The following is a 21,839-nucleotide window of genomic DNA, read 5'->3' on the forward strand; positions in this document are numbered from 1 at the left end:
TATAAAAGAAGACAAGACAGTGGCTATACTTCATTAGGAGTTTGAAGAGATCTGGTTTGTCAACTACAACACTCGAAAATCTCTATAGTGTACCATGGAGAGTATTCTGTCTGAGAGGGTGGGCGGGTTGCTACTGGACAGGACCGAAAGAAGCGACAGAAAGTCGTAAAATTAGTCAGCTCCACCTCGGTTAAAAGCCTCCGTCGTACCCAAGACCTATTCAAGGCGCGGTGTCCTAGAAAGGCGGCGTCCATTATTAATGACCCCCATCAGCCAGGACATGACCTCTTCTCATTGTTGCCGTCAGGAAGGAGGTACGGAAGCCTGAAGGCACACACTTAGCAATTCAGAAATAGCTTCCTTCTGTCTGCCATACGATAACTATGAACCCATTAACACTACTTCACTATTTTAATTCTGTTTTTGTACTATTTTAATCTATTCAATACACTGTATTTACTGTAATTTACTTACTGATTTTTTTCTTTCTATACTATCATGTATTGCATTAAATTGAATTGTTGTTGCTAAGTTAACAAATTTCATGGCACATGCCGGAGATAAACCTGACTCTGATATGGTGCACCCATGTCCATCTGCTCCGAGGGGCGGCTTGTCCTCCCAGGCGGTGGGTGGCGCAGCTGCGGGAGGAGCGGCACCTGATCAGGTTTGCGTGCCGGGCCCCGAGTCTGACGGAGGTGGAGGGGTGTTGTCATTTGTGCGTTGCGGGCGAGGATGATAATGAGGAGGAGGCGGCCGGCGTTGGTGGTGCCGGTGGGTTACGGCTCGGTCGGACGGTAAGTGACGGCGAAGACGTGTAACCGGGGTCGGGATCTGCCCGGGGCCTCCGCGCCCGCAGCGGTCAGTTGGAGCCGCAGAACCCGGCTCACCCCGACGGGGAAGTGGTGGAGGTGGTGGTGTAGGGAAGCAGGCATTTCGCCGCCTTCTCCTGGGGGCAGCTGGACACCGGCATTGTCGGTGTGGTAAGGCAGGAGGATGTCTCCCCCGCGGTAGCCCTCCGGTAACCTTGAGCAGCGCACACAAAATGCTGGAGGAACTCAGGTGAGTCAGTATCTATGAGGGGAATAAACAGTGGACGTTTCGGGCCCAGACCCTCCTTCAAGACTGAGCTGGACCTTGTCTGTGGACGAGAGGCCGGGATGTGATTCCCTGACCTGTTCCTGCCACCCACCATTTATCCCTCTGAAAAGTTTCTCTGCCTTATTGCCCCCTCCCCGATTTGTAATTATCCGCTTGTGTTTTAAGTGGCAGTAAGGCCTCGATGAAATCCCATTTATCAAATTATTGTTATTATAATTATTTGGGGACAACCACTTTCTAAATGGATATCAATTTAGAACAGAGATTAAGAGGAATTTCTTTAGCCACAGGGCGGTGAGTCTGTGGAATTTGTTGCTACTGACGGCGGTGGAGGCCAAGTCTTTTGAGTATATTTAAAGCGGAGGCAGATAGGTTCTTGATTAGTCAGGGTGTCAAAGGTTATGCGGCGAAAACAGAATGGGATTGAGAGGGATTAAAAATCAGCCATGGAGGAATGGAGCAGATGTGATAGACCGAATGGATTAATTCTGCTCCTAAGGTTTGTGGTCCCTTATGGTTACAATCTAACTGATGACATTTATTTCAGTTCACAGTTATGTACAGAGGCATTCATCAAATTCGGTGTTTGCATGTGTCAGTCATTTTCAGTTTTCTAGCAACTGAATAGTAGTTCCTTTTTTTTATATCAGTTTTCTGGAAGTAGATATCAACAGTACATAGTTGGCTGGAGACATCTTGTTGCCTAATATTGATTATGACAATGTAAATTTTATTAGCGAAAGGTGAAGTGGATAACTTCATATTATTTGCAAACATGCTCAGGGAAAATTGTTTGTGCCTTTTCTGGTAGCTTGAGGTGTGTAGCTTTTGGTATTCAAATTGATTTACAGGTTGTCCCAGCTTTGTGGATATTGTTTGTATAAATCATGGTGGATCGACTGATGCAGTTCCTGGGATTGAAATCGGAAATATATTTCTAAAATATTCATTCATTTGTACTTCTTGCTTCAATTGTATCTACAAAAACAAAGAACAAATATTGCATTTGTAATTTAAAGCCTTTTTATTTTCCCCCATTATTTACTTGCATTCAGACCAGTAGCTGTCATAGCATTTACTGCTGGGTTTTGGCATATTGCGGGATGGGGTTATGTCTACTGTAAATGCTGCATTTAGTTGATGAGTTTATTTCTTTTTTTAGGTTAAATTAGTTCTCCACATCTATTCTGACCGGGAGTGCAGTTTACATTGTAACATGTTAAAAGTTTCCACATTCATCTACCAAGGTTTTAAATAAAAACTACTTCATTACTGTAGAGCAGTGGTGCCCAACCCAGGGTCCAGGCAGGGGTATAGGAACCAGTATGATAGAGCTGAGGATGAGCTAGCAGGTTTACAGGTGAATGATGGATGTAACATGACTGTAAGGAAGGACAAGCCAATAATTGGGCCCAAATGCGGACAAAGCAAAGAGTTAAGTTGTACCATAGAGGCAAAATTCATAAGAGCAAAGAATGCAGGTCTAACGGTGCTGTATTTAAATTGGAATAAGGTAGACAAACTCATGGTGCAATTAGAGATTGCTCGGTATGACGTTGTGGGCATCACTAAGTCATGGCTGAAAGAAGGTCATTGTTGGGAGTTTAACATCAACGGATATACTTTGTATTGAAAGGACAAGCAGGAAGGCATAGGCAGTGGTGTGGCTCTGTTGGTAAGAGATGGAATTACATATTGAGAAAGAGGTGACATGGAGTCAGAGAATGTTTAATCTTTGTGGGTGGAGTTAAGAAACTGCAAGGGTAAAAAGGGTAATGACACAATTGTAATGGGGGATTTCAATATGCAAGGAGATTGGGAAAATCTCGTATCAGGTATTTGTTGAATACCTACAATATGGCTTTTTACAGCAGCTTGTACTCGAGCTACTTGGGGAAAGGCTATTGGATGTTGTGTAATCCAGAATTTATTTGTCAGCTTAACATAAAGGAACCCTTCGGAGGCAGTGATCATAATATGATTGAATTCATACTGCACTTTGAGATGGAGAAGTATAAGTCACATGTATCAGTATCGCAGTGGAATGAAGGAAATTACAGGGGCATGAGAGAGGAGCTTGCCTAGGTGGTTTGGAGTGGGATATTAGTGATGACAGTAGAACAGAGGTGGCTGAAGTTTCCGGAAATAGTTCACAAGGCACAGGATAGGTATGTCCCACAGAAGGTGTCCTTAAACGGCAGAGCTTGGCAACCGTGGCTGACAAGGGAAGTTAAGCATTGCATAAAAGCCAAAGAAAGGGCATATGAGGTAGCAAAAGTGAGTGGGAAGTTGGATGACTGGGAAGCTTTTAAAATCTAACACAAGGCAACTAAAAAGCAAAAAGAAGGGAAAAGGTGAAATGAGGGCAAACTAGCTGATAATATAAAGCAGGATACTAAAAGTTTTTTCAGTCATATAAAGAATAAAAGGGAGGTGAAAGTTGATATTCGACCACTGGAAAATGCTGGTGAGGTTTTAATGGGGGGGGGGAGCCAAAGAAATGGCCAACGAACTTAGTAAGTACTTTGCTTCAGTCTTCACTGTGGAAGACACGAGCAGTGTGCCAGAGGTCTGTGAGTGTCTGGGAGCAGGAATGAGTGCCACTTCAATTACAAAGAAAAAAGTGCTAGGCATACTGAAAGGTTTTAAGATGGATAAGTCACCTGGACTAAATGGACTACATCCCAGAGTCCTGAGAGAGGTTACTGAAGTGATGCATTGGTCATGATCTTTCAAGAATCACTTGATTCTGACATGGTCCCAGAGGACTGGAATATTGTAAGTGTCACTCCACTCTTTAAGAAGGGAGGAAAACAAAAGAGAGGAAATTATAGGCCAGTTAGCCTAAACCTCAGTGGTTGGGAAAGTTGTGGTCCATTAGCAGGGTGGACAAAGGAGTGGCAGTAGATGTCACTTACTTAGATTTTCAGAGGCTCATAGGCTGCTTAACAAGATAAAATCCTATGCTGTTACAGGAAAGATACTGGCATGGATAGAGGAATGGATGACCTGCAGAAGGTAGCGAGTGGGAATAAAGGAGGCCTTATCTGGTTGGCTGCCAGTGACTTGGGGGGTCAGTATTGGGACTGCTATTTTTCACATTGTCAGTGATTTAGATAGTGGAATTGATGGCTTTGTTGCAAAGTTTGCAGATGATATGAAGATAGGTGAAGGGGTAGGTAGTGCTGAGGAAGCAATGCAATTGCAGCAGAACATGAACAAATTGGAAGAATGGGCAAAAAAGTGGTAGATGGGTGTTGGGAAACGTATGATAATGCATTTTGGTAAAAGGAACAATAGTGCAGACTATTATCTAAATGGGGAGAAAATTCAAACATCAGAGAGACTTAGTAGTCCACATGCAAGATTCCCAGAAGGTTAATTTACAGATTTATTCTGTGGTTAAAAAAAAAAGACAAATGCAATGTTGACACTTATTTCAAGGGGAATAGGATATAGAAACAAGGAGATGATGCTGAGGCTTTATAAGACACTAGTCAGGCTGCACTTGGAGTGTTGTCAATAGTTTTGGGCCCTCATCTCAGAAAGGATCTATTTTCTTTGGAGCGACTCCAGAGGAGATTCACAATGATGATTCTGGGAATGAAGTGGTTAACATATGAGGAGCATTTGGAATCTTTGGATCTGTACTCACTGGAATTTAGAAGAATGCATGGCGATCTCCTTAAAACCTATCGAATGTTGAAAAGACTAGATAAGGTGGATGTAGAGAGGACCTTTCCTCTGGTTGGGGTATCCAGAACTAAAGGGCACAGCTTCAAAATTGAGGGGTGACCTTTTTCAAACAGAAATGAGGAGGAATTTGAGGATGTTTTAGCCAAAGAGTGGTAAATCTGTGGAATGTTCTGCCGCAGACTGCGGTGGAGCCCAAGTCCGTGGGTATATTTACAGCAGAAGTTGATAGATTCCTGATTGGTCAGGGCTTCAAAGGATATGGTGTGAGGGCAGGTGTATGGGGTTGAATGGGATCTGGGAATAAGGAACATTGGTTCTCAAGGGATATTGCAACTCTGATAAAGAAGAAGAGGGAGTTGTATGACATGTATAGGAAGCTTATACTCCTCAAGCAAGTGCAAGAAAATACTTAAGAAAGAAATCAGGAGTGCTAAAAGAAGACATGAGGTTGCATTGGCAGTCAAAGTGAAGGATAATCCAAAGAGCTTTTACAGGTATATTAAGAGCAAAAGGATTGTAAGGGATAAAATTGGTCCTCTTGAAGATCAGAGTGGTCGCCTATGTGTGGAACCAAAGGAAATGGGGGAGATCTTAAATAGGTTTTTTTGCGTCTGTACTTACTAAGGAAACTGGCATGAAGTCTATGGAATTAGGGGAAACAAGTAGTGAGATCATGGAAACTGTACAGATCGAAAAGGAGGAGGTCCTTGCTGTCTTGAGGAAAATTAAAGTGGATAAATCCCCGGGACCTGACAGGGTGTTCCCTCGGACCTTGAAGGAGACTGGTGTTGAAATTGCAGGGGCCCTGGCAGAAATATTTAAAATGTCGCTGTCTACAGATGAGGTGCCGGAGGATTGGAGAGTGGCTCATGTTGTTCCGTTGTTTAAAAAAGAATCGAAAAATAATCCGGGAAATTATAGGCCGGTAAGTTTAACGTCGGTAGTAAGTAAGTTATTGGAGGGAGTACTAAGAGACAGAATCTACAAGCATTTGGATAGACAGGGACTTATTAGGGAGAGTCAACATGGTTTTGTGCGTGGCAGGTCATGTTTGACCAATCTATTGGAGTTTTTCGAGGAGGTTACCAGGAAAGTGGATGAAGGGAAGGCAGTGGATATTGTCTGCATGGACTTCAGTAAGGCCTTTGACAAGGACCCGCATGGGAGGTTAGTTAGGAAAATTCAGTCATTAGGTATACATAGAGAGGTGGTAAATTGGATCAGACATTGGCTCAATGGAAGAAGCCAAAGAGTGGTAGTAGGGAATTGCTTCTCCGAGTGGAGGCCTGTGACTAGTGGTGTGCCACAGGGATCAGTGCTGGGTCCATTGATATTTGTCATCTGTATCAATGATCTGGATGATAATGTGGTAAATTGGATCAGCAAATTTGCTGATGATACAAAGATTGGAGGTGTAGTAGACAGTGAGGAAGATTTTCAGAGCCTGCAGAGGGACTTGGACCAGCTGGAAAAATGGGTTGAAATATGGCAGATGGAGTTTAATGCAGACAAGTGTGAGGTATTGCACGTTGGAAGGACAAACCAAGGTAGAACGTACAGGGTTAATGGTAAGGCACTGAGGAGTGCAGTAGAACAGAGGGATCTGGGAATACAGATACAAAATTCCCTAAAAGTGGCGTCATGGGTAGATAGGGTCATAAAGAGAGCTTTTGGTACATTGGCCTTTATTAATCAAAGTATTGAGTATAAGAGTTGGAATGTTATGATGAGGTTGTATAAGGCATTGGTGAGGCCAAATCTGGAGTATTGTGTTCAGTTTTGGTCACCAAATTACAGGAAGGATATAAATAAGGTTGAAAGAGTGCAGAGAAGGTTTACAAGGTTGTTGCCGGGACTTGAGAAACTCAGTTACAGAGAAAGGTTGAATAGGTTAGGACTTTATTCCCTGGAGCGTAGAAGAATGAGGGGAGATTTGATAGAGGTATATAAAATTATGATGGGTATAGATAGAGTGAATGCAAGCAGGCTTTTTCCACTGAGGCAAGGGGAGAAAAAAACCAGAGGACATGGGTTAAGGGTGAGGGGGGAAAAGTTTAAAGGGAACATTGGGGGGGCTTCTTCACACAGAGAGTGGTGGGAGTATGGAATGAGCTGCCAGACGAGGTGGTAAATGCGGGTTCTTTTTTAACCTTTAAGAATAAATTGGACAGATACATGGATGGGAGGTGTATGGAGGGATATGGTCCGTGTTCAGGTCAGTGGGACTAGGCAGAAAATGGTTTGGCACAGCCAAGAAGGGCCAAAAGGTCTGTTTCTGTGCTGTAGTTTCTATGGTTCTATGGGATCAGCCATGATGAAATGGCAGTGCAGATTCGGGCTGAATGGCCTAATTCTGCTCCTATGTCTTATGGTCCACAGACCCTTGGGTTAATGGTAAGGCTCCATGACATATATAAAAATAGTTTGGGAACCCCTGCTGTAGAGTTATACATTTTAAATCAGCCATTTGTGAAACTTTTTTTCGGGCATAGTTTGACAGCAAATTCAATGTCAAAATTGATGGTTTGCATGTATGTGTCAGGAAACATAGAAAAGAAAGCTACACACAAAATGCTGGAGGAACTTAGCAGGTCAGGCAGCATCTATGGAAAAGAGTAAACTGCCGATGTTTCAGGCTGAGACCCTTCTTTAGGACAGAAGGGTCTTGGCCTGAAATATCACCTGTTTACTCTTTTCCATCAACACGCATCAAAGTTGCTGGTGAACGCAGGAGGCCAGGCAGCATCTCTAGAAAGAGGTACAGTCGACGTTTCGGGCCGAGACCCTTCGTCAGGACTAACTGAAGGAAGAGCTAGTAAGAGATTTGAGAGGGGGAGGGGGAGATCCAAAATGATAGGAGAAGACATGAGGGGGAGGGATGGAGCCAAGAGCTGGACAGGTGATTGGCAAAAGGGATATGAGAGGATCATGGGACAGGAGGTCCAGGGAGAAGGAAAAGGTCTTCCTTACTAGCTCTTCCTTCAGTTAGTCCTGACGAAGGGTCTCGGCCCGAAACGTCGACTGTAACTCTTCCTTGAGATGCTGCCTGGCCTGCTGCGTTCACCAGCAACTTTGATGTGTGTTGCTTGAATTTCCAGCATCTGCAGAATTCCTTGTGTTTACTCTTTTCCATGGATGCTGCGCCTTGTAAGGCGTGAAAATGCCCAACGCAGGCCTCTCATGGTCTGAGTCGCTGTCCCCCCCTCCCCCAATGGATGCTGCCTGGCATGTTGCGTGTGTTGCTTTGGATCTGCAGCATCTGCAGATTTCATTGTCTTTGTGATAGAAAAGAAGGGTCATGGTGCTGTGGCATGTGATGGTAATGTTTTGGTTTTCATTTTTTTTTAACAAGTAACGTGTTTTAATAGTAAGCAGTAACAAAAGGTTGTTCTTTGTTGCACTGAAGAGAAGTCTTTGAAATATACTTTCACCTTAATTGGGTACTCATTATTTCGTACAATGGATTTTGGGAGTATTAATGTTATTGTCACCAAATTTTATTTTGTAAATGTATGTAGAAGCTTTAGAGAGCATGCAGAGGAGAATTACTAGGATGCTGCCTGGATTGGAGAGCATGTTTCATGAGGAAAGGTTGAGCAAGATGGGGCTTTTCTCTTTGGAGTGAAGAGGTGATTTGATTGAGTTTGTAAAAGGTATGGATAGAGTGGACTTGCCAGCACTTTTATCCCCAAGGCAGAAATGGCTAATATAAGAGGGCATAATCTTAAGATAATTGGAGGAAAGTTTCATGGGCTTGTCAGAGATCGGTTGGTGTGTGGAATGCATTGCCGGGGTGTGGTAGAGACAGATACATTAGGAACTTTTAAGAGACACTTAGAAAGGCACATGAATGAAAGAAAAAGGGAGGGCTGTGTGGGAGGGAAGGAATAGATTGATCCTGGAGTAGGTTAGATGGTTGGCACAACATTGTGGGCTGAAAGGTCTGTACTGTGTGGAACTGTTCTGTGTTCTGTTCATTATAAAGATGTTCTGAAAGTAGTCGCGTTTAAATATTTTTTTTGGTCTGACTCAAAACCAGTAGAAAACTTCAGTACAGCTACAAGTTGAAAATCAGGGTTTAACAATTACGTTCTTAAAGGAGTATGCTGTTTAAATGACCCCTTGCTGCTCCAATAGATTCAGACTTCAGCTATTGATCAAGAGATTAGATTCCTAGCTCTTTATTGTATTTATTTAATAATAGTGCACTGTTTATAATGCAAGTCAGACTAGTACTATAACTACCTGTGCAATATTATACTGCTTTGGGTCAATGTCCTGCAAGATGATTGAGTCATAGGGTCACAGAGTAATACAGCACCTAAACAGGCTTTTCGGCCCAACTGATCCATTTTGACCACAGCAGCCTCCCTGTTAATCCCAGTTGCCACATTCAGCCCAGAACCCTTCATGTATCTGCCTCTTAAACGTTGCAGTTGTACTCACGCTGACCACTTCCTCTGGTGGCTCATTCTAGGTACACTGGATGTCAACAAAAAACTTGCTGTGTAAGACACCTTGCAATTTGTCCATTTCATTTAAAATACTATCTTATTACCCTTTCTCTGCAATTAACACTTTATATATGATTCTTTGACACTTGTTGAGGATTTAGGTTATTAAGGGTTCCATATGAATAGTTTGTTTTTTTTACTCTGATCTTGTAGTTGTTTTACTTTGATTAAAATGTATTGAATACTGAAATTCCTATGAATCTATTATTTACATTGCGTAATTCAAATCTCTGTAGGGCACCAAAGAATTTGAACAAAATCAACAATTGGAAATAAATTAAAGGTTATCTTAACTTCAACTTAAAGCAGTATAAGATGAAGGGCTTTTACCTTGTTGACTGAAAGTGCTTTTCTGCAAGGAGGTTATGGTCTAATAAACTAAGAAACTAATCATAACTTGAATAATTACAACTATTCTCCAATTCCTGACAGTTTAAAAATAAGCTTAACAGTGTCAGTTTTTAATATGTCTAACATATTTGTTTAATATGCTAAACTACTTTTATGATTGCAGTTGATAACACAAGAGTCAGTCAAAAGGTGTGTAAAACAAACATGAATTTAAAAAATGTTAAAAATAGATGACCAGAGCCCATAGAAATATTTTCATACATTTGTTATAATTACAGACACTTCCTCTTTTGAAGTGGCTATGTTTGAAAATTAACCATAGATGCTACTGTAGTACAGTGGTTAGTGCGACCCTGTTATAGCTTGAGGTGTTCCGGAGTTCAGTGTTCAATTCCGGTGCCATTCTGTAAGGAGTCTCTATGTCCTCCCTGAGGAATGCGTGGGTTTTCTCCAGGTCCTCCAGTTTCCTCTCACAGTCCAAAGATCTACTGGGTAGCACACACAAAATGCTGGCGGAACGCAGCAGGCCAAACAGCATCCATAGGAAAAAACACAGTTGATGTTTCGGGCCAAGACCTAATTGATTATTGTAAATTGTCCTATGACTAGGTTAGAGTTAATCGGGGTGGCATAGCTCAAAGGGCCAGAGGGCCTATTCCATGATATTTCACTAAATAGAATCAGATATTAAATATTATCATTAACGTGACACCATCGATATTGCAACTCAAAAGATCAACAGTATCACGTGGATGGTGTTTGTTACCAAAATAGTGGAATGTAATATATTCTTTAAAATTTTTGTAATTTGTCAGTAAATTATTTCAATTGACGAAGGGGTGCAGTAACATTCATATCTTACTATCACATAGAAAAATGTTCTTTCATCAAATGAAATTAAATACATCTTAAAAGTGCAGTCTTGTGAACTGTATTTGTCCTCTATATTTAAAACACTTCAGTAATAGATGGGAATAATACAAAGCAAGAACAGAAAATGCCAGAAATGCTCAACAGGTCAGCCAGCATCTATGAAAGAGAAGTTAACATTCAAGCTCAAAGACCTTTTTTTTTTCCTCATTGTCTTAATCTGTTGCTTTGAAATCTGCTCAGAACTACGGTATTCCAGTTGTTGCCTCAACAAATGCTGAATTTCAAATTCCACTAATTGTTGTCTCAACAAAGAGCGGAATTTCAAATGGTGGAATTTCAGTGCATTCTTAATAAGGTATTCTGTGATAGCTTGGCAATAACGTTTTAAAGTCATGCCAGTCTATCTTGTTTTGAATGAATAGATACGTGGATTTTGTTATAAGTTAGAAACTGGTTGTGATTCTGTTTCATACAGTATACTGTAATCAACTAAAGTTGCAGGTCACAAATGACATGTATCTGAGGTGTCCTGCTGTCTTGTACAGTCTTTTATTTATAGTATTTTATTTTTATTTAGAGATGCAACATGGTAATAGTCCCTTCCAGCCCAACGAGTCTGTGCCTCCCAATAACACCCACGTACTCAATTAACTTACTAACCTGTACTGATTTCGGTTACATTCTTGCGGTGCTTAAATTGAAGCACTTTGGTTTATCTTTAATAACCCTAAGTGCTTCCATTTAAAGCAAAGATATCTGCCTTGGGCTGAGCTCTCAAAAAGCAATTAGGAGGCATTTGTATACCTTCAACTTTATGGTCGCAAGAAAGTTGGTGCTTGGGAATAAGGATAATGTGCTTTCTAGCTGAGTTATCCCATATCAGATGGTGCAAACAGGGCAACTGTTATATGTTCTTCCTTGGAAGATAATGGAATTGTAAAGTAGCCTTCATTCATTCTGGAGTTTCTTGCTTAATTTTCCAAAATTCTTCAGATTCAGAAGATTCTATTAGATAGGAAAACAGCAATTAAAGCTTTTTAGAACTCCATTCAGAGAGGAGGCTACAAAGCATCCATGCTAGGACCACCAGATTCAAAAGCAGTTACTTTTCCCAAGCACCCACTAACTCAAGCAGTTACAGTAGGAACATCGACACTCTGAATAGGCAGCACCAGATGTTGGGATTGAACCCAGCTTGTTGGAGTTGTGGGCTGCAGCTGTACTAGCAATGTTGATGTTTGTTTACTGAACTATTATCTGGAATGGAGAGATATGAAAACGCTTGTTCAGGGTAGGCTTGTAACTTCAGGTTGAGTGAGAGGAGACTCAACATACAAGATTATAAAGGAAAAATAGAAATCCAAAAAAAAATTGCGGATACTTTAAAGCTGAAATAAAATTAGAAAATGGTAGAAAAACTCACCAGGTCCAGCAGCATCTGTGGAAAGAGAAACAGTTACCTCCATTTCAGGTGGAAGACCTTTTATCAGAACTGAGGAAGAGAGAAAGCAAGTTAGTTTTAAGTTAGAGAAGATGAGGAAGATGATGATGAAGCCTTTAAATGTACAGTTAAGCTTTTTTTGTCAATGTAATGTGCTGCTGATGGTGGATTTAGGGAGGATGTTTTAAAGTAGAACAGTACGGCACTGGACAGGCAGCTCAGCTCACAATGTTTTTGCTGATCTCGATGCTATTTTATACCAAACATCCTCTCTATATCCAATCCCTCCATTTCCTTCACATTCATGTGTCTATCTAAAAATATTTTAAATTCACCAAACTGCATGATTTCACTACTACCTCAGGTAACCTATTCCAGACACCCACTACTCTGTGTAAAAGAAAAACGCATGCAAAAACTTTGCCCCTCACGTTACCTTTAAACTCCCCCACCCCCCCCCATCGTAAAAAAAATGTCTGCTGTTGTTTGACATTTTTACCCTGGGGAACAGATTTGACTGCCTTATCTGTGCCTCATAATTTTAAATGAGAGCATCTATCAAATCTCCTCTCAGTCAACATTCTAGGGAGGACAACCTAAGTTTGATGAACCTGTCCTTTTAGCTCATACCCTCTAATCCAGGCAGCATCCTTGAAAACCTTTTCTACTCTTTTTCCACAATCTCCACAGCCTTTCTATAATGAGGTGACCAGAACTCTATACGTGTGCTCTGAGTGAAGTTTTACCTAACTGCAGCATGACTTCCTTTCACTTGTACTCAACACTCCTACCACTATAGGCAAGCATTCAATACAACCTTCTCTACCAACTAATCCACTTTTATAGCCTTGTCTGGTGGCAAAATTAAGGATCTGAAGGCCACTGTTCAAAAATAAGTGTAACCTTCTCACCGTTGGCTCATAATGAGTTAGCTATTACTGTGAATTCAACCTAACAGAAACATAACTCTACCACGCATGGGGAATAGAACATAGAATAGTACAGCACAGTACAGGCCCTTCGGCCCACAATGTTGTGCCGACCCTCAAACCCTGCCTCCCATATAAGCCCCCACCTTAGATTCCTCCATATACCTGTCTAGTAGTCTCTTAAACTTCACTATTGTATCTGCTTCCACCACTGACTCAGGCAGTGCATTCCACGCACCAACCACTCTCTGAGTAAAAAAGCTTCCTCTAATATCCCCCTTGAACTTCCCACCCCTTACCTTAAAGCCATGTCCTCTTGTATTGAGCAGTGGTGCCCTGGGGAAGAGGCGCTGTCTATCCACTCTATCTATTCCTCTTATTATCTTGTACACCTCTATCATGTCTCCTCTCATCCTCCTTCTCTCCAAAGAGTAAAGCCCTAGCTCCCTTAATCTCTGATCATAATGCATACTTTCTAAACTAGGCAGCATCCTGGTAAATCTCCTCTGTACCCTTTCCAATGCTTCCACATCCTTCCTATAGTGAGGTGACCAGAACTGGACGCAATACTCCAAGTGTGGCCTAACCAGAGTTTTATAGAGCTGCATCATTACATCGCGACTCTTAAACTCTATCCCTCGACTTATGAAAGCTAACACCCCATAAGCTTTCTTAACTACCCTATCCACCTGTGAGGCAACTTTCAGGGATCTGTGGACGTGTACCCCGAGACCCTTCTGCTCCTCCACACTACCAAGTATCCTGCCATTTACTTTGTACTCTGCCTTAGAGTTTGTCCTTCCAAAGTGTACCATCTCACACTTCTCCGGGTTGAACTCCATCTGCCACTTCTCAGCCCACTTCTGCTTCCTATCAATGTCTCTCTGCAATCTTTGACAATCCTCTACACTATCTACAACACCACCAACCTTTGTGTTGTCTGCAAACTTGCCAACCCACCCTTCTACCCCCACATCCAGGTCGTTAATAAAAATCACGAAAAGTAGAGGTCCCAGAACAGATCCTTGTGGGACACCACTAGTCACAATCCTCCAATCTGAATGTACTCCCTCCACCACCACCCTCTGCCTTCTGCAGGCAAGCCAATTCTGAATCCACCTGGCCAAACTTCCCTGGATCCCATGCCTTCTAACTTTCTGAATAAGCCTACCGTGTGGAACCTTGTCAAATGCCTTACTAAAATCCATATAGATCACATCCACTGCACTACCCTCATCTATATGCTTGGTCACCTCCTCAAAGAACTGTATCAGCCTTGTTAGACACGATCTGCCTTTCACAAAGCCATGCTGACTGTCCCTGATCAGACCATGATTCTCTAAATGCCTATAGATCCTATCTCTAAGAATCTTTTCCAACAGCTTTCCCACCACAGACGTAAGGTTCACTGGTCTATAATTACCCGGACTATCCCTACTGCCTTTTTTGAACAAGGGAACAACATTCGCCTCCCTCCAGTCCTCTGGTACCATTCCCGTGGACAACGAGGACATAAAGATCCTAGCCAGAGGATCAGCAATCTCTTCTCTCGCCTCGTGGAGCAGCTGGGGGAATATTCCGTCAGGCCCCGGGGACTTATCTGTCCTAATGTATTTTAACAACTCCAACACCTCCTCTCCCTTAATATCAGCATGCTCCAGAACATCAACCTCACTCATATTGTCCTCACCATCATCAAGTTCCCTCTCATTGGTGAATACCGAAGAGAAGTATTCATTGAGGACCTCGCTCACTTCCACAGCCTCCAGGCACATCTTCCCACCTTTATCTCTAATCGGTCCTACCTTCACTCCTGTCATCCTTTTTTTCTTCACATAATTGAAGAATGCCTTGGGGTTTTCCTTTACCCTACTCGCCAAGGCCTTCTCATGCCCCCTTCTTGCTCTTCTCAGCCCCTTCTTAAGCTCCTTTCTTGCTTCCCTATATTCCTCAATAGACCCATCTGATCCTTGCTTCCTAAACCTCATGTATGCTGCCTTCTTCCACCTGACTAGATTTTCCACCTCACTTGTCACCCATGATTTCTTCACCCTACCATTCTTTATCTTCCTCACCGGGACAAATTTATCCCTTACATCCCGCAAGAGATCTCTAAACATCGACCACATGTCCATAGTACATTTCCCTGCAAAAACATCATCCCAATTCACACCCGCAAGTTCTAGCTGTATAGCCTCATAATTTGCATTTCCCCAATTAAAAATGTTCCTGTCCTCTTTGATTCTATCCTTTTCCATGATAATTATAAAGGCCAGGGAGCAGTGGTCACTGTCCCCCAGATGCTCACCCACTGAGAGATCTGTGACTTGACCTGGTTCATTACCTAGTACTAGATCTAGTATGGCATTCCCCCTGGTCGGCCTGTCCACATACTGTGACAGGAATCCATCCTGGACACACTTAACAAATTCTGCCCCATCTAAACCCTTGGAACTAATCAGGTGCCAATCAATATTAGGGAAGTTAAAGTCACCCTGTTATTTTGGCACCTTTCCAAAATCTGCCTCCCAATCTGCTCCTCTGTATCTCTGCTGCTACCAGGAGGCCTGTAGAATACCCCCAGTAGAGTAACTGCTCCCTTCCTGTTCCCGACTTCCACCCATACTGACTCAAAAGAGGATCCTGCTACATTACCCACCCTTTCTGTAGCTGTAATAGTATCCCTGACCAGTAATGCCACCCCTCCTCCCCTTTTTCTTCCCTCTCTATCCCTTTTAAAGCACTGAAATCCAGGAATATTGAGAATCCATTCCTGCCCTGGTGCCAGCCAAGTCTCTGTAATGGCCACTACATCATAATTCCATGTATGTATCCAAGCTCTCAGTTCATCACCTTTGTTCCTGATGCTTCTTGCATTGAGGTACACACATTTCAGCTTTCTACCTTACTGTCTTTACACTGTTTATTCTGCTTCTCTTTCCTCAAAGCCTCTCTGTATGTTAGATCTGGCTTTACTCCATGCACTTGAGGATGTGAAGATCATTTCCAATAAATAAACATGTCTAGAGTAAAAAACACAAATTTGAATGTCACTTTAAGGGAAAATGAAGCTATCACTTGTATGAACACTGACACACCCACGCAAGTTTACCATTCACCTGGAATCAATAATTTAACTCACACTAATATAAACACATTAATGTGCACATGATTGTTGGAGCTTGTTGTGTAGTCAATGCAGTTTGCCTCCTTTGTTTATAACCATATAACAATTACAGCACGGAAACAGGCCATCTCGGCCCTTCTAGTCCGTGCCGAACTCTTACCCTATCCTATTCCCACCGACCTGCACTCAGCCCATAACCCTCCATTCCTTTCCTGTCCATATATCTATCCATTTTAACTTTAAACGACAACATAGAACCTGCCTCAACCACTTCTGCTGGAAGCTCGTTCCACACAGCTACCACTCTCTGAGTAAAGAAGTTCCCCCTCATGTTACCCCTAAACTTTTGTCCTCTAATTCTCAACCCATGCCCTCTTGTTTGAATCTTCCCCACTCTCAATGGAAAAAGTCTAACCATGTCAACTCTATCAATCCCCCTCATAATTTTAAACACCTCTATCAAGTCTCCCCTCAACCTTCTACACGCCAAAGAATAAAGACCTAACTTGTTCAACCTTTCTCTGTAACTTAAGAGATGAAACCCAGGCAACTCTCTCAATTTTATTGACATCCTTCCTATAATTCGATGACCAGAACAAAGTTTACTCACGATACCAAACAGTTCTGCCTGAAAATACAGTCCAAGTGAAGCATAAATAAGTATCTGTGCAACATCCAAGGACAGGGTGTCAAACTTTCTCCATAATCATGTGATAACTAGCTAATTAAAAGTTGTCTGTACATTCTCCGTGAGACCGTTGTTTGCATGAGGATTTCCAACAGCATTATCTGTCATTCCAAATGTGTTCTGTGAACAGTATACCATGTAATTCATTCATGTTTGTTATCCATCTCCATTCTTTTGTGTCTCTCCTTCCTCCAGCTGTCTCCAGAAAATTGCTACCCTCAATCCTTCTAGAATGTTCCGGGGCATCTTATTGGCCAAATATTATTCAAGACAAATCCTGTTTGCTAATTCAACAAGCCTAACTTATCAATTAACTGAATTACTCAATTGTATAATATAATTAAAGGAACACATTGCATTTTGAGAAAATCTGAAAATAAAATGAAATAAAGTGTGGTCTTAAACCAGGGGTATTACATAAGGTATTGCAATTTTGGACAGGTGAGCTGGAAGTTTTTCACTGAGGATCTCAGATAAATTTTCTGTGCTGCTACCAATGCTTAACTAATATAGCAGTAATGTGGTTTGACCAGAGCAGCTCAGAGTTTAATCATGATATGTCTGTCTTTTATTCTATTATCTTCCCACATAGTTCGATATTATAGTAACACTGTTCATTGTTGCTCTGCAATGATGCATTGAACTGCAAAACTACCTAGCCTTAGTGATATTTTGAGTTGGAATGAGAAAGACTTGAATGAATTAGCACAGACTGGTTGAGTTACTGATTTCTATGTTGTATTTTGTGGCTATGCAGTGTGCAAATTAAATTTGTTTCCTACTGTTTTCAGAATGGGAATTGGTGACAGAATGCAGTTGCAGAATGTTGATTTCTTTGCTCCCATTTGTTGGCAGTTTCTCGAAATCATGAAGCTTAAACGTTGGTTAAAGCTGTACCTCTGTCACTGGACTCTTCCGTTAGTGCTGCAGAAAATGGTATAGAAATGTTTCAGAAAGGTAAGAAAATATTAAGGTGGAAAGACACACTGTTTTCAATAGCCGCTTGTCAGGATTTCTTCTCTAAGTGACACAATTGTCAGAATTTCTCAATCCTGGAAACTAATCTCCACCATCCTAACGAACCATCCTATAGTTATAGCAACACTTACAACACGGTGGAGGAACTCAGCAGGTCGGGCAGCATCCGTGGAAAAGATTGGTCAATGTTTCAGGCTGGAACCCGCTGCTGGACCTGCTGAGTTCCTCCAGCATGTTGTGAGTTTTGCTTTGACCCCAGCATCTGCAGAGTATTTTGTTTACCATCCTATAGTTATATATTTGAAGCTATCTGAAAAGCAGCATGTTAACCAGCTGACATTCCACATTAACCTCATTTAGAAAAATAAAGCTAATCTTTCTTTAAAAGTAAATGAAAAGGGTCACTTGTATAGTTTGCATTGTTAAAATAGTTTGACCCAAGGGTGCTCATTGCATATATTCTACTTACCAGAGGAATTAGTGACTTTTCTGCTGAACTGCTTGGGACATCAGAGTTTGGAGTTCAATTCTGGTGTCCTCTGTAAGAAAGTTTGTACGTTCTTCCCATGTGCATATGAGTTTCCTCTAGGTCATCCAGTTTCCTACCACAGAGCGAAGACGTACCATTTAGTAGGTTAATTGGTCGTTGTAAATTGTTGTGATTAGGCTAGAGTTGAATCAGTGAGTTGCTGATGGCATGGCTCAGTTGGCGGGAAGAGTCTGTTCTGCGCTGTATCTCTCAATATTTTACTAAATAAAAGTGAAAGTGAAATATTCTGACAGAAAGTCAAGTGACTTCTCAGTATTTCAGAAAAGGACAACAGAAATAGAAGCAGGACTTTGGCTATTTGGCATCTTGTACCTACTCCGCTATTCAGTGAGATAATCATGGGTCTCTTGACTCAGCTACTTTTTTGTATTAATCTGCCTTGAGACCCAAAATCCATTGATCTTTTGCTTGAATATATTCTTTTAGGTGATTTCTTAAGATTTACTATGTTCTATTTAGTCCTAGAGTATAGAAACAGATCCTTCAGCCCAACTTGTCCATGCCTATCAAGGTGTACACTAATCCCATTTACGTGCGTTTGTCTCCTTTATCTCTATTCCGTTCCTACCCATGTACCTGTTCAAATGCTGTAAATTGCACCTGCCTCTGCCATCTCCTCTGGCAGCTTCTGTATACACATCACCCTTTAACTTGATGGGCTGAAGGGTCTATATCTGTGCTAGTGTTCTACGACTCTATAGAGTAACACTTCCTCTGTGAAAAATATTCCCCTTCCAATCTCCTTTAAATATTTTTCCTCTCACCTTCAACCTAGATCCTTTAGTTTGTTTCCCCTACACTTGGGGGTCGGGGTTGATGGTGGAAACTGTCTATTCTGTGTATGTCTTGCATAATTTTATAAAGCCTTATAATCAGAATCAGGTTTATTATCACTGACATAGGCTGTGAAATTTATTTTTAGCGGCAGTATAGTGTAATGCATTAGTTACGATAAGAAATATATAAAAATGGTGAGAAAAACAGAGCAAAATAATGAGGTAGTGTTCATGGATCATCCAGAAATCTGATGGTGGAAGGGAAGAAGCTGTTCCTGAAACATTGATTGAGTGTACATCTTCAGGCTCCTATACCTCCTCTGTGATGGTGGTAGTGAGGAGAGGGTGTGTCCTTTATGGTGAGGGTCCTTAATGATGGATACTGTTTTCTTTTGAAGATGTCCTTTATGGTGGGATGGCTAATGCCCATGCAAGTCATCCCTTAGCCTCCTGCACTCCATTGAGAACAATTCCAGAATATCCAGCCCTCTATTCCAGGTAACATCCTGGTTAATCCTGGGCCAGAGTCACCTCTACTTCCTGAGAAGACTGAGGTCCGATGGAGTAGGCAGGCCTCTCCTTCACATGTTCTTCTGGTCTGTTGTCGCCAGCACAGTCTTCTATGTGGTGGTTGGCTGGGGCAATGGCATTAATACAAGTGATGCCAACAGGCTCAATAAGAAAGGCTGGCTCTGTTATAGGAGTCAAACTGGACACACTGGAGGCTGTGGTAGATTAATGGATGCTACAGAAAATTCTAGACAATATTTCTCACCCTCTGCATGCCACCTTGGCTGAACAGAGGAGCACTTTTAGTAATTGACTGAGACAACTGCGCTGCTCCAAAGAGCACTATACAAGGTCATTCTTACCCTTGGTCATTAGGCTCTGTAATGAGTCAACCTATAGCCTGGGAAGTGATGACCCCTCCTGTTAGACTGTTTGAGGTAACCTTTTTTATCATTTTCTAATATATATTAATATATATATATATCTGTGCACTGGTAATGTTACTGTGACACTGTAACTTCCTTTGCGATAAATAAAGTAGCTATCTATCTATATATCTATTTAATTTCTTCTGCAGTTATTCTAGTGCTACCACAAGTGCTGGTAGGTGAACTATAGCATAGTTGAGTGGTAAAAAAGTACATAATAGGGGTGGAAGTTGATGAGCACATGAGAGAGAATAACTTGCAGGCCTGTATGGAGAATAAACCAAGGAGAATGGGATTGATATGATTGCTGCAGGCTAGCATGGACTCAACAGCCAGATAACCTTCTTTTATGTTACTCTGTTGACAGATAGGAAATATTTGCTTAGTTTCCTCTGGGTTGACCATGCAAAGAACATATTTTCCTAATAAGCTTTTGTGCCTTAAGTGGTTATTTGCCACAACCCGTGCATTAATTCTTGAAATGTTAGCCTTTGTTTGCTGTGAAACTGTTTAATATGGTATCCCAGTCAAAAATTGATGACTTGTGTGTCATACCTATTTAGTTTGTCTAGTTATTTCCAGTAACAAGAAGTTGTGGCAAAATACATCAGATTGCAAGGCCATTTTATAAATAATATTTTATGCAAGTCCGCATTTTAGCCTCAGTGCGGCTTTTATTTGGCCTACTCCTGCTCCTATTTCTTATGTTCTTATGTTAAGTTTTAATATTAACCGTCCCACATATGAAACATCTGTCTTATCAAACACTTTGAAACTTGCAAGCCAACCTTTTTTTTAAGCAAGATTCCAGGCCCCCAAGAGTGGTCACAACTTCTTTGTCTTAGTTCATTTTTTATTGCACCTAATTATCTTTAGTACTGTTTGTAGCTGAGTGACTAAGATTTAGGACAGTACTCTTGAAGTGTCTAACCACGATCTATGCCTGACACTTCACTTGGTTCTTTGGATATATTCTTAGTAATGAGAGCACTAATGGAAACAATGCTAAGAGGGGTCAATGTAGCAATATACAGATGCAATATTGCCGGCACTGCTCTGCTAAGAACATGGCATGGAGCCAGCAATGAATTGCCTCTGTGGTAGCATGCAAATCTCTGAGCTGGAGAGAACTGTGTCATAGTTATACAGCACTGAAACAGGGTCTTCAGCCCAACTGATCCATGCTGACCAAGATTTCTATCCAAACTGGTTGATATGCTTGCAATTGGCTCATATCTCCTTGTATGTGTCCATATGTCTTTCAATTATTGTAATTGTACTCGCCTCTGCAGCTTCCTTTCAAGCTCATTCCATATACCTACCACCCACTATGTGAAAACAATGCGGCTTAGTTCCCTTTTAAATCTATGTCTTCTCATTTAAGATGCACCCACCCTGGTTTAAGAAAAAGTTTGCAGGTAAACAGAGGATGAGATAGCTTCTATCACATCCAGCAGGAGAAACAGAGACACAATATGATTCAGGTAATCTGTCAACCCATGCGGCAATGACGTGCACTCGCTGCACCAGCCAGGATTTAGCCCTGAGCTGCACACTCCCTACTGGCTGGCCAAACTACTCACCTAGGCCTGCCCATCACCAATCCTCACAAGCAGACCTTCCACACCAAACAATGGGAGAAATTGGTTGCGTGGGCTGTCACAGTGGAGACAAGGGATTTGCAAGTGGCTTCCAGGACCATACTGCACACTGCTTGACCTAAGAAAAATGTATTTCTAAAGCCAAGGGGACTGCATAACAGTGATCAAATTGATGGGCTATAAGTGCTATGAGTCAGCACTCTACAGAGTAGTGCTAAGCAAGGTACCAGTGGACTGGCACCATCAATACCACCAGCACAAGAAAAACAATTTCAG

At 41.7% G+C, this 21,839-nt stretch overlaps 1 protein-coding gene across 7 annotated transcripts in view; it reads left to right on the plus strand.

Annotated features, from left to right (window-relative positions):
• The first annotated feature begins 658 nt into the window (after positions 1 to 658).
• nipa2 (NIPA magnesium transporter 2) overlaps positions 659 to 21,839 on the plus strand; it is a 59,912-nt gene continuing 38,731 nt past the window's right edge. For 3 of the 7 annotated variants that reach the window (XM_063054526.1, XM_063054533.1, XM_063054531.1), the window contains exons 1-2: positions 678 to 797; positions 17,576 to 17,677. The gene's annotated coding sequence lies outside the window, so the exon portion shown is untranslated. Of the gene's footprint in view, positions 798 to 1,042; positions 1,063 to 17,575; positions 17,678 to 21,839 lie in introns of those variants that run through there. The other 4 variants (XM_063054532.1, XM_063054529.1, XM_063054528.1 and 1 more) reach the window with 4 other exon arrangements.

This window comes from Mobula hypostoma, chromosome 7 (genome assembly GCF_963921235.1).
Source record: "Mobula hypostoma chromosome 7, sMobHyp1.1, whole genome shotgun sequence".
Lineage (NCBI taxonomy): Eukaryota > Metazoa > Chordata > Chondrichthyes > Myliobatiformes > Myliobatidae > Mobula > Mobula hypostoma.